At 39.2% G+C, this 16,841-nt stretch overlaps 1 protein-coding gene and 1 long non-coding RNA gene across 3 annotated transcripts in view; one reads left to right on the top strand and one right to left on the bottom strand.

Annotated features, from left to right (window-relative positions):
* Positions 1–16,841, top strand: part of SGCD (sarcoglycan delta) — a 1,106,710-nt gene that overhangs the window by 905,103 nt on the left and 184,766 nt on the right. The gene's annotated exons all lie outside the window — the stretch shown is intronic.
* Positions 9,875–16,841, bottom strand: part of LOC113895115 — a 28,865-nt gene continuing 21,898 nt past the window's right edge. Inside the window, exon 2 of the long non-coding RNA XR_003511761.1 lies at positions 9,875–10,170. This is a non-coding gene — a long non-coding RNA (uncharacterized LOC113895115). The remainder of the gene's footprint in view (positions 10,171–16,841) is intronic.

The raw sequence follows: 16,841 nt of genomic DNA, 5'->3' as shown, positions 1-16,841 counted from the left end.
GTCAATGCAATGTAATTAAATGTATATAATGTTGCATCAGCTGGCTGAAGAGGGAAATCTGGAAAGAAATCCTCCCATTTTTCGAAGTTACTTTGGGCTATACCCAGAAATCTTGCTAACTGCTGACATGAGTTTCTGTATGGGGGCGGCATTAATGCAACTATGGGCTGTATTTATGCCATAATGAAGGAGACTCATGGAATTCAGAGATTCAGAAAACAAAGTTTAACTGAATTTTTAATAAGGAAACAATACAATGTAGTAATTATGAACATTGGCTCTGAAGTTAGACAGTTTTCTGACCAGTTTTAATTTGTCTTCTGCCTGTGGTTCTTTGGATGAAATTAGATGACTCAGTTGGTATCCTTGATCTTTACTTTCCCCACCTGAAAAACAGATGAGGGATAATAAAAGTTCATAATTAATGAGATGGTTATTGTATTGAAATGGTTCAATGCATGCAAAGCTCTCTCTCTAGTACAACATATATACTCAATAGTGATAGCTGTTAGTTCAGTTATTTATTAGCCATGAAGGCTCCACAGCAACCACAGTAATTGGAATTCACTCCACGTGGAAGAGAGAAACACAGGAAAACCAATCTTAATTTAGGATAAGATTGAATTAGAGAAAATGTGGACAGATGTTCCATGCTGGAACGCCCACTTGCATATGGAACACCATGTCCTTCTCTTGACAAGGGCTGATTTTTCTTCCATACTTTGGGCCTTCTCTGAAGTCATTTCTCAACTTTGGCCCCGAGTTTTCCTCCTCTGCAAATAAGGAAGTCAGAATAGATGATCTTGGAGGACCATTCTGGGTCTGACTTTCTGAAGATTCTTCCAGGATTGGCTCAAGTCATGTTAAAGCTATTGTTAGAAATAGTCATGCTTGCCTGAATATGTAAAAACAAAGAATGGTTCTTCATTTGAAAGAAATTAACAAGCAAGAAAATAGCAAGAGACTGTCTTAAATATGTCCAACCTTATGTTAGTCCAATAAAGCAGGGAAGCTCTTAGAAAGGTATTTCCTGACTACTCAGGCTTGAATAACTTAGTTTTGATGGGTTAAAAACATAGATCAGAACTCTTCCTGTTACGGTAGGGTCAGTATTGCCTGCTTCTCTGAATGTACAATGAATCAACCTAATGGTACTGAATGGATTTAAGTGGTTTTCTCAGTGTCTACGCAGGTTCCTCAAGTCAGCCCTTCCAGTGCAGATGCAATCCATAAATGGGCCAATTTTTGTTACATGTAACCTTATTTCTTTCATTGATGTACTAAGATGTGGTCTTTTTAAAATTTATTTTTAATTGGAGAATAACTGCTTTACAGTGTTTTATTGGTTTCTGCCATACACCAACATGAATCAACTATAGGTATACATATGTCCCCTACCTCTTTGAAGGAATGGCATCCCACCCCAGTATTCTTGCCTGGAGAATTCCGTGGACAGAGGAGACTGGCGGGCTATATCCATGGGGTCGCAAAGAATTAGACATGACTGGAGCAAATGTTGTTCACTCCTAAGATGTGATCTTATGGAAAGAATGCTAAATTTAGAGTCAGGGACTTGGGTCTAAGTTCCAGGTCCCATATCCATCATCTTAGATGTTACTTCAATTCTTGTACTGAATTTCAGCTATCTTCTCTTTAAAAATAGGGTCAGTGTTAATCATATTAAAGGGTCAACAGGAAGATTAAATAAGATAACTCATGCAGAGCCCGAAGCATGCATGTTGTACATGTCAGGCACTAGGTATGTAAATGACAATTTTCTTACATTTAACAAATATCTCCTAAGCACTTGTTATGTGCCAGGCACTGTTTTAGCAACTTGAGATATGTTAAAGACAGAAAGATCCTATACCTTTGGGGCTTAGTTTATAGTGGGAGGAAACAGACAATAAACATAAATGCTGTACAACACAGGCATATCGCCAATATTTTATAAAAACTATAAACGGAGCATAACCTTTAAAAATTGTGAATCACTATGTTGTACACTTGAAACTTACAAATTACCATTACCTCAATTTTAAAAAATTTAAAGAAACAATCCGATAAACACAGAAAGTTAGTAAATTATGTACTGTGAGAGAATGTAATCATTACTGTGAGAAAGAAAAGAAAACTGGAGCCCAGTGTGCAGGACATGAAGGGCCAGTGTGAGTGGGAGAGGCTGTGGACTTACGTTGGTCCAGGGTAGGTTGGTGGTCAGGGGAGGTGTCCTGAAAAGTCGCCACTTGAGGACATGAAGGAGGTAAAGAAATTAGCTATGAGAACATTTGCTGGAAAAAATTTCCAACCTGAGGTACAATGGCCCTGAGGCAGTGACCAAGAACAGGGACAGCAGTAGAGATGAGATCAGACAGGTAATGGGGTCCAGACCCGTGGAGGATTTTGCAGGCCCTTGTAAAGGCTTTGGCATTTCCTCTTAGGGAAAGAGGAGACACTGAAAGATTTTGAGCAAAGGAAACACGTCATCTAGCTTAGATTTTCAAAAGGACCACTTCAGTTGCTATTTTAGGACAGCAGTGGTGCAGAGAGTAGGAGAGGAGGTGAGGCTGAATGTGGGGAGACCAGATGGAGGCTGTTCAGAATTCCAGAGACCAGGTAAGGGTGGTCTGGCCATGGATGGTAGAAAGGGATCAGAATCTGAATATCATGCAAAGATCTTTCTTTCTACCTACCTTTAATTTCTTGGTTATAATAACAATATTTACCTAATTAACTTAAAGAGCTATTAACAGGAGGAAGATAGTGATGACAGACAGTTATTAACACTGACTCTCATACAGGCACTGTGAAAAGTACTCATCAACCCTAGGAGATAGAAATAATTTTTAACTGTTTTTGATAGATGATCTGAGGCATGGAGAGACCAAGTAATGTACCCAAAGTCTCACATTTCCAAAGTGTTACAGCTGGAAGTTCAACATGTCACATCTGACACTGAAGTTATGCTCTGAGGATGTGACGAGTGCCATGAGACTCTCAAAACTGTTCTCAAGAGACTTGCCACACTCAGTGTCTTCTGTCTGGAATCTTTATCAAATAATAAGGAAGTTAAATATGATACTTACTGGTAGAACTTTGTCCTCTTATGTGCTAGTCTGTTGAATGGTTGGTGAATTGATTTATTGGAAAATAAGGAAAGAAAAGAATGAGCAGTTATATCAAGACACTTTTTTTAATATGGTCTCACAAGGTCACGGTGCATTTTTAAAACACTTTTGATTGTGGTTAAAGCACACTTAAAATAACCCACTTTTACATGTACAGTTCAGTGTATTCACATTTTTGTGCAACCATCTCTACCATCCATCTCCAGAGTGCTTTTCATCTTGAAAAACTAAAACTCTGTACCCACTAAGTCCTCATCCCTGTCTGCCCCTGACCTCTGGCACACCCCACTCAACTTTCTGTGTCTATGGAATTTAACTCTTGTAGGTAATTTATGTAAGTAGAATCATGCAGTATATGTATTTTTGTGACTGGTTTAATTTATTTAACACAATGTCTCAAAGTGCATCCATGTTGTAGCATGTGTCAGAATTTAATTCCTTTTTTAAGGCTGAATAATATTCCATTATGTGTATATACCACATTCTGTTTATCCATTCATCTGTTGATAAATCAAAACATATTTTGAGAATCTTATAGCACATTCAGTTCAGTTCAGTTGCTCAGTCGTGTCTGACTCTTTGCAACCCCATGAATAGCAGCACGCCAGGCCTCCCTGTCCATCACCAACTCCCGGAGTTCACTCAAACTCACATCCATTAAGTCGGTGATACCATCCAGCCATCTCATCCTGTCGTCCCCTTTTCCTCCTACCCCGAATCCCTCCCAGCATCAGAGTCCTTTCCAATGAGTCAACTCTTCGCATGAGGTGGACAAAGTATTGGAGTATCAGCTTTAGCATCATTCCTTCCGAAGAAATCCCAGGGCTGATCTTCAGAATAGACTGGTTGGATCTCCTCGCAGTCCAAGGGACTCTCAAGACTCTTCTCCAACACCACAGTTCAAAAGCATCAATTCTTCAGCACTAAGCTTTCTTCACAGTCCAACTCTCACATCCATACATGACCACTGGAAAAACCATAGCCTTGACTAGATGGGCCTTTGTTGGCAAAGTAATGTCTCTGCTTTTGAATATGCTATCTATGTTGGTCATAACTTTCCTTCCAAGGAGTAAGCGTCTTTTAATTTCATGGCTGCAGTCACTATCTGCAGTGATTTTGGAGCCCCCCAAAAATAAAGTCTGACACTGTTTCCACTGTTTCCCCATCTATTTACTATGAAGTGATGGGACCAGATGCCATGATCTTAGTTTTCTGAATGTTGAACTTTAAACCAACTTTTTCACTCTCCTCTTTCACTTTCATCAAGAGGCTTTTTAGTTCCTCTTCACTTTCTGCCATAAGGGTGGTGTCATCTGCATATCTGAGGTTATTGATATTTCTCCTGGCAATCTTGATTCCAGCTTGTGCTTCTTCCAGCCCAGCGTTTCTCATGATGTACTCTGCATATAAGTTAAATAAGCAGGGTGACAATATACAGCCTTGACGTACTCCTTTTCCTAATCGGAATCAGTCTGTTGTTCCATGTCCAGTTCTAACTGTTGCTTCCTGACCTGCCTATAGGTTTCTCAAGAGCACATTAGCTGCTTGCATTTTAGAAATCACATCATTTCATAATAAAGAAGAGGCTTAAAAGTAGAAAATTCCTTCTGAGCACCTAGACTGTAAAGAAAAAAGAGATCTAAAGGCTCAGACTCAGAAACTGATTTGTCTAAATTAACAGGACAATCTCATAGTTCACAGAGCAGAAATCTCTGTTGACATTTCTTCCATAGAATCATAAATGTGGAGTGGTTTTCAGTGTATATTTTCATCTCATTTATTATGTTTCATTTGTCTTAAATTAAGCTAATCATTTTGTTTGCACAACAATTTGCTTTTGGGGTTGTATTTGGGTTTTGTGAAAATTTAACTTTCCACAGTAAAGTAATACATTTGTTCAAATATTAACCTTGGGGAAATGCAATTTGACAGTTCTTCAAAGAATGTATAAAACTAATTATAAGTGAAAGTCATTTCAATTTCAATAATTAAAGAAAAAACCTGCCAGTACTGGATTATTCTCTTTCAACTCATATCATAGATCCATCCGTCATTATGGTCCTACATGTGCTTGCTGATCAAATTGCATGAATCAAAGAAGTGAAAACCTAATTTTGTTGGTGTTCTATTCAGACTGTATTTTTCAAAAATGTGCATAAACTTAATTTCAAAAAACTGATAGATATCTACCAAAATGAAGGTATTTCTGCTGTTTGGCTTATTTTACCTGTTTTAGGTGGCATTCAGTTTTATTATTGGAGTAAAATAACACCAGCTTTAAAGGGCCAGGACGCAATATTCAATAGAATCATCAAATGTCAGGATAAAAAAACTTACTCTAAAACTGCCCCAGCCCCCATTCTCAACCTAGGCTGAATCTGTGTGGTGGTCTGTGGTCCTCTAGCCTGTGCTTAAATGCCCTCCATCCTGTGTCACCCACAGCGTAGTCATCCGCACGCTCCTGGCATAGCAGTATGTCCTTTTTACTAGTTTTACTTTTCCTTTTACAATACTCCTTGCTTCTTTGATGCTTTAAAAGAGAAATTAATATTATTCTAAGTGAAAACTAGTGTGATTTCCCATGGATAGAAGACAGATTTAAAAAATATCTATAAACAGCAGGGTAGTAAGCTTGAAGCCAACTCTGCCTTTGGTAAAAATGAAAATGTGAAAGTGCTACAGAGGTATTGATTTCATTGTGTGCTCAGAGTGAGATAGTGTCTCTAACATCCCAAAAGGTAGAAGAGAGTTGGCAGGCAGTGATTTTTCTTATATGTAATGCCGTGCTCTGTGACCCCTAAAATCATCGTGAATACTACTGGGTCCCAAACCTTGGGAAACAAGGACTCTTCCTCTCATTCCATTGTTTGGAGCAGCTTGGCAGTTAGAACGTTCTCTTATCAATTTGACATCTGTCTACATCTACAGATTGTCCTATTCTTCAGAGCCTTCCAGAGTAAATGCAGTCTCTCTTTCCCATAACAGCCCTTTGTTTATTTGCAGATAGCTCTTAGGTTTAAGCTAGCCTTCTCTTGGCTAGATTCCTTCAGTTCTTTGCATCTTTTCTCATATGAAAAATGAAAAAGTTCTGTAGTAGTATTCACCCACTTTTGCTACCCTACTATTTTTACTGCCTGTATTAGTCACAATTCTCCACAGAAATAAAACCAGGGTGGGGGTGTGTGTGTGTATGAGTGGATGGATAGATGGATGGGTGGATAGACACAAACATACATGCATTCTTACATACATGCATAACGTTAAGGAATTGGCTGAGGAGATTATGGAGGCTGGCAAGTCCAAGATACACAAAGTGGGCTGATAGGCTAGAGGTAAAAGTGCAGCTCAGTCCAAAAGTCATCTGCTATAGAATTCTCTCTTGCTTGGGGAGTTCAGCCTTTTGTTTTATACAGGACTTCAACTAATTAGATGAGGCACACCCACATTATACACGGTAATATGCTTTCTCAAAGTTCACTGGTTTAAACACTGATTTCTTCCAAAAACACTTGAAGTTGACACACAAAACTATCCACTGCCATTAGTATTGCATCATGCCTTGAGTGTCATGATTAACAAAATAAGCTAAGAATTAGTAATTTTTCCAAAGCATGATATGAAGCTTATTGAAATGTGTAAACCTCTGAACATGACAAATTCAATATTCTCCTGAAAATTTTAACTAAGCAACCTGGATATTTTGGTCAGTGAATGGTAGGTGCTGGATGATGACAATGTTATTATGATTATGGTGATTAGCCATGTTGACAATAGTGCCTAATAATGGATTTCCAGTGGGCACTGCTCTCACTGCTTTTCTTACATTATCTAATCTTCATAATAACCTATAGTATAGGGTCACTTTTATTTCTATTTTATGGATACAGACCCTGAGCAATAGAGGAATTAAGTAATGTTTCCAGGTTGATATAGAGCTTCCAAGAAATAGGGATAGAATTGAAACTCATGTAGTCTAGTTTCAGAGCCCTTATCATAGCCATCTCTACCCCCAGTCACTATCCTTCACCCACTGAATCACTGAAGTGTTGTAGAATACACAGGGTGACCAGAAAGTCTGGAAACATAAATGACTGCCTGACATATTTGAACACATGCATTATCAGTTAATACCCATACATGACTAGCTAGAAATTTGCTCAGTGGCTCCACCATTCTACACCAGAGTGGTGAGGGTCTGCTTGACTGATCATCTGTAAACGTGGTTTGGACATGTGGACACATGCAGTGGATTGCCTTTGTGCCAGATATGAACCCTTCTGACATGCTAAAAATGTAGGCTTATTGCATAATAAAGAGACAAGAATAATCTGAGCCAATACATCATAGATACTATGCAGGCTTGAAAATTTGTTAATACACCACATTTATTGCAATTTCTCAGTTCATTGAACTATGCATTGCTAATGAGAAACACTTTAAACATATCACATAATACATCATGCATTGTCATATAATACTATGGAGCCATTTTTATGTATATACACCAATGTTTACAGTCTTTATGACCATACTGTATTTACCATCTTGGTTGTTTCCCTTTTCCTATCTCCGTTAATGTATAGAGTCTAGACTGAATGCAATATTCCAGATGTTCTCTGATTATTTTGAACTGTGGTGTTGGAGAAGACTCTTGAAAGTCCCTTGGACACAGAGATCCAGCCAGTCAATCCTAAAGGAAATCAGTCCTAAACATTCATTGGAAGGACTGATGCTGAAGCTGAAACTCCAATACTTTGGCCACCTGATGCGAAGAACTAACTCATTTGAAAAGACCCTGATGCTGGTAAAGATTGAAGGCAGGAGGAGAAGAGGATGACAGAGGATGAGATGGTTGGATGGCATCACCAACTCAATGGACATGAGTTTGAGTAAACTCCAAGAGTTGGTGATGGACAGGGAGGCCTGGCATGCTGCGGTCCATGGGGTCGCCAAGAGTTGGACACAACTGAGTGACTGAACTGAACTGAACTGAACTGATACATGGTAAAGCAAGGCCATCTTCCTGCTCTTCATTCTTTTAAGTATTTATAATACCATCTAATTGTAGACTTCTCTGGCAATCAGTCCAGTGAACACAAGGCAATATGATTTTCATTCATATGACAGCCATTTTTCATATCTACCTTGTACAAGACACTGTTTTAGCCATTGGAGACACAGTGGTGAACAAAACAAAGTCCCTGCCCTCAGTGATCTTTTGTAGTAGAAGGAGACAGGTCAAACACACACACACACACAATCAAATAATATACATAATACATGTTGTGTTGTGCCAAGGTAAATGGAGAAAAAGAGAACGTTCTGCTCTTTATAAACAGAGAATGAAGAGGTTACTCCATTAGCCAGGTGGATATCTAGGGGAGGTCATTCCGAAAGCAAGCCACAGGAAATGCAAATGTATCAGGAGGGGGAGACACTTGGTTTATTTGAAGAAAAGGAAGTTAGTGTCCGTGGAGTAGACACACAATAGTGGGAAGGGCCTGGGAGGGAATAAAGATTGGATAGAGAAAGAGACCAGATCACAGAGTCTTGTAGTAAGGAATTTGAGTACAAGACTAGTTGTGATAGCGACTGGAGGATTTTATTTTTTTTCCTCTCATGGGAATGACATAATCTGTGTTGAATTTAAAAAGGATTACTCTGACTGTTTGGGGGATAATAGACTTTAGGAGGGCAAGAGTGGAAGCAGGGAAATCAATATGAACTACAACAGCTATTTTTGTATGTCCAAGATAGGTTGGTTTTTAATTATCTGTCTAACTTGATTTATAATTTAATTGCACTGCAGTCAGAAAATGTGTTTTGTATGACACTGGTTATTTGAAATTCCTTTGTGAACTAGCACCATGTCAATTTTTGTAAACACTTTAGTGTCTTTGAAAATTATGGAGATCCTCAACTTGTTGGGTGCAGGGTCTACGTGTCTGTTAGTTCAAACTAGTCAAATATGATTCATTCAAATCTTAGATGTTATTTGGTCAGCAGTGTCTATAATTTTCTAGTAGATTTTTTAAAAAATCTCATCCTAGGGTTTGCCAAATTTGCTTCATGCTTCTGATAACTTTCAATTAATGTTTTAAAGCTGCATTGATTAAGTGTCTAGTCATGATTTTATAGATTTTTGAGTTTTTATTTCATATGTAGTTTCTGCTTAGACATTAATACCTTTTGCCTTAAATACTAGTTTTTGTCTAATACTAGCATTGATACACCAGTGTTCTCTTAGTAAGTATTTGCATAGCATTGTCTTTCTACCATATCTTTATTTTCAGCTTTTCCATGTGGTTTTATTTTAAATATTTCATAAACAGCATTTACTTTGATATTTTATATATATAATGGATTTTTTTAAACTTGTACTATCTTGGTTTGTATTTCTTCTCTATTATTCTCTTGGCTTCTTTTTAATTTATTTTTTTTTTAATTTTATTTTTTCTTCTGGTGGATGAATTCATTTTTTTCCTCTTCCCTCTCTTTCTCCTCTGCTGGTTTGAGGACCAGAGACTGTATTTCAATTTGTTTAATGACCATTTTAATTTATAGCATGTATGCTTACTAAGTAATTGTATCTTCCCCTTACATATAGTATAGACATCGGTCTATTTTAACTATCTACTAAGCTTCCTAGCACACACTCCTCCTCTTCCCCATCCCCAGCACACAAACTGTTACTGAACTTAGCTTTGCTTCTTATTGCTTGGAAGACAGTACTCAAGAGGCAAGTGTTGGTGAGAACAGAAAGGTGGCTTTATTCAGCAGGTCAGCAACCTGGGGAGAAGATGGACTCATCTCCAAAAACCAATTCATAAGATTCTGTTTGAACATCAGAGTTTTTAGAGGTAGAATCATTTGGGCAGGGCATTGTAGTCTTCCTTATCTTCCACTGTGTACAGATTTTTCTTCTGATTGGTTGGTAGTGAGGTAACAGGGTAATGTTCCAGGAATCTTCTGGTCCGCCTAAAGCTTCCATCCTCTCGCTGGGTGAAGCCTTCCATCCTCTAGCTGGGTGAAGCCTTGGTTCCTGTGGAAGAACAGAAAGGTATTGTTATGTGCATTTCTTGAGGAACCAGGACTCTGTCCCCAGGCTGCTCCTTGAGAAGCAAATGTTTGAATCTGCCCTTTGGAACTCAGGAAGGCCTCCTACAAACAAGAAATGGGGGACACAGAAAGGATTTGTACCCAGGATGGCCCCATTTGATCTTTGTTTTTGTTCAGTCACTAAATCGTGTCTGACTATTTGTGACCCCATGAGCTACATCACACCAGGCTTCCCTGTCCTTCACTATCTTCCAGAGTGTGCTCAAACTCATGTCCATTGAGTCGGTGATGCCATCCAACTATCTCATCTTCTTCTGCCCACCTCTTCTGTTCTCAGTCTTCCCCAGGATCAGGGTCTTTTCCAGTGAGTCAGCTCTTTGCATCCGGTGGCTAACATATTAGAGCTTCAGCTTCAGCATCAGTCCTTCCAATGAATATTCAGGGTTGTTTTCTTTAGGATTGACTGGTTTGATCTCCTGGCAGTCCAAGGGACTCTCAAGAGTCTTCTCCAGGACCACAATTTGAAAGCATCAATTCTTCAGCTCTCAGCCTTCTTTATGGTTCAATTCTACATCCATATATGACTACTGGAAAAACCACAGTTTTGACTATATGGACCTTTGTCAGCAAAGTGATGTCCCTGCTTTTTAATACACTAGTTTGTCTAGGTTTGTCATAGCTTTTCTTCCAAGGAGCAAGCATCCTTTAATTTTGTGGCTGCAGTCACCATCTGCAGTGATTTTGGAGCCCAAGAAAACAAAATCTGTCACTGTTTCCACTTTTTCCTCTTCTATTTGCCATCAAGTGATGGGACCAGATACCATGATCTTAGTTTTTTGTATGTTGAGACTTAAGCCAGATTTTTCAACTCTCTTCCTTCACAGGATCCTGCTGTTTAAAACCTCCTAGCAGGAGAGTCTGTAGTTCACAGAGAACTCTTGAAGCCCCCTCTTCTTTGCCTGAGCTAAGTACACAGTCATTATGGCCCACTTCTAGACCTAACTGTCAACAGACCCTTGTCTGTAGCCCACACTCCACTTAGTGGTTCTTTTTCTAGACCATGCACATGGTTGTCCTTTTTTTTTAAAATTGTGGGAAAATACACATAACAAAATTTACTTCTTGAATCAATTTAAAGTATACAATTCAGTGTCATTAAGTACCTTCACAATGTTATATAACTATCAGCACCATCTAGTTCACAAATTTTTTTTTTATTATTATTATTACCCTAAACAAAAATCCTGTATCCGTCAAGCAGTCACTCCCTGGTACCCTTTCCCCCCACATCCTGACAACCACTAATCAGCTTTCTGTCCCTATTCTGGATGTGCATCTTCTGGATGTTTTATATAAATGGAATCAAAAAGTATGTGACATTTTATGTCTGGCTTCTTTTACAGAGTATGTTTACAGGGTGCATCCTTGCTGTGGCATGTATCAGCATTCCATTATTTTTCATGGCTGAAAGATATTTCATTATATAAACATACACCTTTTTTTTTTTTTAACATTTATCTGTTACAGGGCATCTGGGTTGTTTTTACCCTTTGGTTATTGTAAATAGTACTACAATGAACATTTGTGTATTTTTTTTTTTAATATTTGTTTTCATTCTTTTGGGTCTATACCACAGAGTAGAATTGCTGGATGATATGGTAATTCTATGTTTAACTTATTGAGAGGCTGACGAACGGTTTTCCATAGTGGCTGTACCAATTTTCATTGCCACCAGCAATGTTTGAAGGTTCTGATTCTCCACATCCTTGCCAACATTTGTTATTTTCTGACGATAATGATGATGATGTTTGTCATTCTGATGGGTGTGATGAGTTGTATGTTTTCTGAGTCCAACTCTGACTTATTGGTTTTCCTCTTCTTGTTGCTTTTGTTGTTGATGTTACTGTAACATTGCTATAGGCTTGGAGCACAGAAGTGTATCAAAGCATGCTCTGATCTCTCCATTTCAATTGGAACCTCATATCTATTCTGGCCATGTTCATATAGTGGAAAACTGAGTTAGCACCCACAAGCCAAAGTACCTGAGCACATGATACTGTTACTTTTCTACAGAATGAAGAAGATATCTTTTGAACTGCTGTAGACTTTTACCAATTTAATCAAAGTTTACTTTAGCTGATTTCCTGTTTAGATATTTCCCCTTTTCCAACGAGCTCATACAATGTAGACATTACTTAGCTAAGTGAGGGGAGTGGAGACATATATGCTTTTTCTACAAAAATTGAGCTTTCTTTCCCAAGGATTAATGACAACTACAAAATCATTCCTCTTCTCTCCCTTTTGACTTGCCCATGAAATTAAAAATTTTTGTCTTGCCAAAAAAGAAATTAAGAACACACAAAAATGCTTAAGAAACTTACATATTGCCTGTAACTTTAAATATTTAACGACATGTCATGTTATTTTATGAATATGTTTTATATTTTATATTCATGATATTCCTGATAATTAACATATTGTATATTCAAAATTTTATATGGTTGTGGAAATAATGTATGCTCATTTCTTTTTTATTTTTTGAATAAGAAAATTAAAGTCACATATTATCTGCCACTTCTTAGGAGCTGTAAGGACCCAGAGAACATAACATTAAGTCCCAGCACTGTTTTAGATTAGCAGCCTGGGTTCTATGTCAGGTTCCATGTACCTGGGGATTATTACTGCTTAACCCTTCTGTAAATCTGATAATTAGATGCATACAAAATGCAAACAATGCCTCAAGTGTGAAATATTTTGTTTGAATACTCCCTTTCCTTTTCTGCCTACCCTTCATGAAATACCTATCCAGGCAGACCTGTTCTAAGGTCCTATATGGAATTTGTGTTCATTTTGAATCAACTCACTTTGAATCAACAATTACATACCATATCTCCATCCTCCACTCACCTCCTTCTCCATGGCAGCTGGTGAGGCAGGCTTACTTGTAAGGAGCCTCAACCATGGGTCCTTCGGACCCCTTTTTGTGGTCAGGGTGCCTTCCATGCCTCCTTGATCACTCCAGAGAGTCATCTACTCTACCTAGACACAAATGCTGTGCAGGACATTCTTCTTGTCCTCTTATATCAGTTATTGTTACTATATGCTGAGTTCTTACTCTTTAACAGGCACTGTGCTGTAGGTCTTGCATGCGTTGACTTACTAGTTTCAGCAGCCTATCAGATGGGTACTGTTCTCCTTCCATTTAATAAATGAGGCAACTAAGACACAAAAAAAGTTAAGCTGCCTGCATGCATTCATATCACTAGTGTCTAGAAGAGCCATGTTCTATGCTCAGCTTATCTGCCTAAAATTAGGCTCTTAACCACCGTGGACAAGCAGAAATGTTTCACGTCCCCATAACTCTGCCAGTGTATTGGGGCTGACAGAGCTTTCAACTGTCAACGTCAGTGACCTAATACTCTTTTAAATATATATATACATACATTTAAAGGTACAAACATGATGCTAAGTTCCTTACCTGTGCTATTTTATTTAATCCTTCCAGTTCTGTAAGGGAGTTACAGTTAACATGTCCACTTCACACATAATTAGCCCCATTTTCCAAGTGAGAAACCCCAGACTGTGTGGTCTAGGGCCCCTAACTGAGGAATGTCCAAGCTGGGTCTCGGCCGAGGGCTGCATGGCTCCAAAGCCCAATACAACCACAGCAGCACAGCCCAAGGAAAGGCTCACATGACCCAGGGCTAGGGGTTGGTTAGATTGTTTCTGTATCACTAGTACTGGTTTGTTAAGAGGCAGTCTCTATTGTGTCCCTTAGCATTGGGCTGGGTATGTATCTTGCAAAACAAATCACATTGCAACACTCCCACACCATAAACTGGGCCTAAGCAGTAACTGCCTCTCTGTCCGTGTCAGCAACGCCAGCCTCCACTTGCACTTGCTTCTGTCTGCAAGGCTCGTATCATCTTGATCCAGATTGTTCCTCAGAGATGCTTTCTGCCTCCTTCGGAGGCCACACGCCATTCTCTGAAAGGTCAAGATCCAGAGCTAAAGGCCTCACTGATGGAGGGAGGAAAGCATGCAAACTGAGCTGAGGAATGTGCGGGGGCCACCACACAGCCAGATTCGTGCTCCGAGGCCTGCGGGTGCTCATGGGCCACTGCAAGAAGAGCCCTGTTTGCAAATATGCGCTAAAGCCAGGGAATTTGGCCTCTGAAGTTTCTGTAGCAAAGAACAGAAGTGAAAGAGTTTTTATCTGTTGCTTTCTGTATTAGGAAAAACAGACTTCCATGAGTAAAGCTTATCTTTATCTTGATGCCTATTGAGTTTTAATGCTATAATACTGAAATCAGCTTGACCTCATGGAGAAAAGATGGTGCTGCCTCCCAGTACTGAGGGATTTCACTGTTTGTTGGCTTTCTCAGAACCCTGGTCTTGTCTCCCTCCCGCTCTGTGAAGATTGCCCTAACTATGCCAGCTGATAACCAAACTCTTCCCTTCATCACAGCTCTTACCCTTTCTGTTCAGGTTACATGTCCCACAGTAATAGGGACTTATAGGGGGAAGGTGCTTATGTCTAGAGTCCCAAGTTCTCTCTCTCTGTCATTTACCAGCATGCAGGTCTGGGCAAGTTGTGCTCCACACCTAACCTCAGTCTTCTTATCTATAAAATGTCCATAACACCTGCTCACTAGAACTATAAACATTAATCAGTCCAGTAGGCATTATTGAGAGTCTGTCATGTGTCAGCTTCTCTGCTAAAAAGTCCTTTGTTGGTTTTTAAAGAGATACAGCCAGAAATACGTAAGTCATTTAAAGCAACCAGTAATGTACCACTCCCCACATGGGGCCTCCCATGTTTTCTGTCAACATGTAGTTTCAGAAAAATAAAGTTATAGGATTAAGTAGATTTTAGAACTCCTGGGTACACAAAGCTAAACAAATTATGTTGACATGGGACTTCTTAGACCTGATAATAGACTAACAAGTATTATGCAGCTAGAAGTTAGAAGTAACATTGAATTTACTGAACTTTCCCACCCCTACAAAATCTTTTTGTGCAGGTTTTTATTTTATTTTGAAGAATGGCTACTCACATATTATGGAAAAGTTTTCTGCAAAATACTAGGAAATGCCAAAGAAAGTTCAGTTATTTACTGAAGCTGGCATCACAATATCTGCTGTAAAGATGAAACCGTCGCCTGAGATGATGTGCAGGAGAGTGAACTGGACATCGTCAAGTGACCCGTCACAGTCTGTCTCCGATGTCACACTGGTTTTGGAGTCTTGCTTAAATTTTAAGGTTATCTTTCCAAATACAGCACAAGCTCTAGGTGGCCGCTTACACCGCTGTTACAGTTTCTAGCACTATGTTGGGCAACTAGAAGGGTAACCAAGACTGACCTTGGTATCCCCAGTCAAGCAGGTATAACACATCTGTTTTTTTCTGTATGCCCAAACAGTCTCTGAAATAGCTGCACCCTCTCAGAATTGAGTCCAGGTTACAATATGTCCCTTTGGACTCTTTGATTGGAATGTACAAGTAGTCATTCTCAGCCAAGGTATCCCATTTAACCCTCAGATCTGACCTTACCCCCATAGAGGAAAATCACCAGCATTTTCTTTTCTCCTATGGAGGTAGCTGGTGACTCAGATGGTAAAGAGTCTGCCTGCCACGCAGCAGACCTGAGTTTGATCCCCGGGTCAGGAAGATCCCCTGGAGAAGGAAATGGCAACTGACTCCAGTATTTTCGCCTGGTAAATCCCATGGATGGAGGAGCCTGGGAGGCTACAGTCCATAGGGTCACAAAGAGTCAGACACAGCTGAATAACTTCAGTTTATGGAGATAGCTACATTTCAGGAACCTTGACAAGCAAATTCGAATTAACTTATAATTATATGTTTCTTGCTGACTTGTTTATTGTACATATCATTAGAAACCCACCCCTCCATCATCTTCTGGACACACTCACACGCATACCGCCACATGAGACTGGAAGAACTGCTGCCTTTTATCTTCCTAAGAAGTCTCTTTCAATTCTTTGTAACCTTCAAACTATGAGAAATTTGACTTGAGATGTTACCTTTAAGTTAAAGATTGCATTATTATATGTCTGCCCTCTCATAGGATCCCAAGTGATGATTTCTAGAGAAAGTAGAAAGCAAAATTTAAGCTGCCAGAAAGAATCAACACAAAAGTGCACAGATTTCTGTGTGAGTTTTGTCAGTTGAGATAGTTTAATTGTGAACATTTTTCTAAAGGAGCTTTTAGTATTCATTGTGGATGTACAGTGCAACTTAAAGACAGAATGTAGACTTGAAAGACATGGCAACTTTGCACCTCAATTTACCAGATTCTGAAGAAATTCATACTTACTGTGCCCCAACCTAAATGCTTAAGTCCTCAACCTTCCACCTACCAAACTCTCCCTTCAAGTATTCTTGCTCTTGCACACTGGTCTCTGGGTCAGTGAATGGCCTACTACCTCTCCAGTTGCCCAGAAACATAAGAGCCATTCTGGACTGTGCCCCTTCCTCCTTCCCAAGCCTAGACACTTATGAATTCTGAGATATATGTTTAACCTCTCTGCTAATCTTCCCTATCCCAACTCCAGGTCTAGCTGCCATCTTCTCCCACCTGGATGTCTACAGTAGTTTGCCACCTGGTTTCTCACATCAGTCCTCACAAGGTA

Source organism: Bos indicus x Bos taurus, chromosome 7 (assembly GCF_003369695.1).
Source record: "Bos indicus x Bos taurus breed Angus x Brahman F1 hybrid chromosome 7, Bos_hybrid_MaternalHap_v2.0, whole genome shotgun sequence".
NCBI classification, from domain to species: Eukaryota; Metazoa; Chordata; class Mammalia; order Artiodactyla; family Bovidae; genus Bos; species Bos indicus x Bos taurus.
Note: the sequence above shows the minus strand (reverse complement) of the source record. Positions and strands in the feature narration are given on the sequence as shown.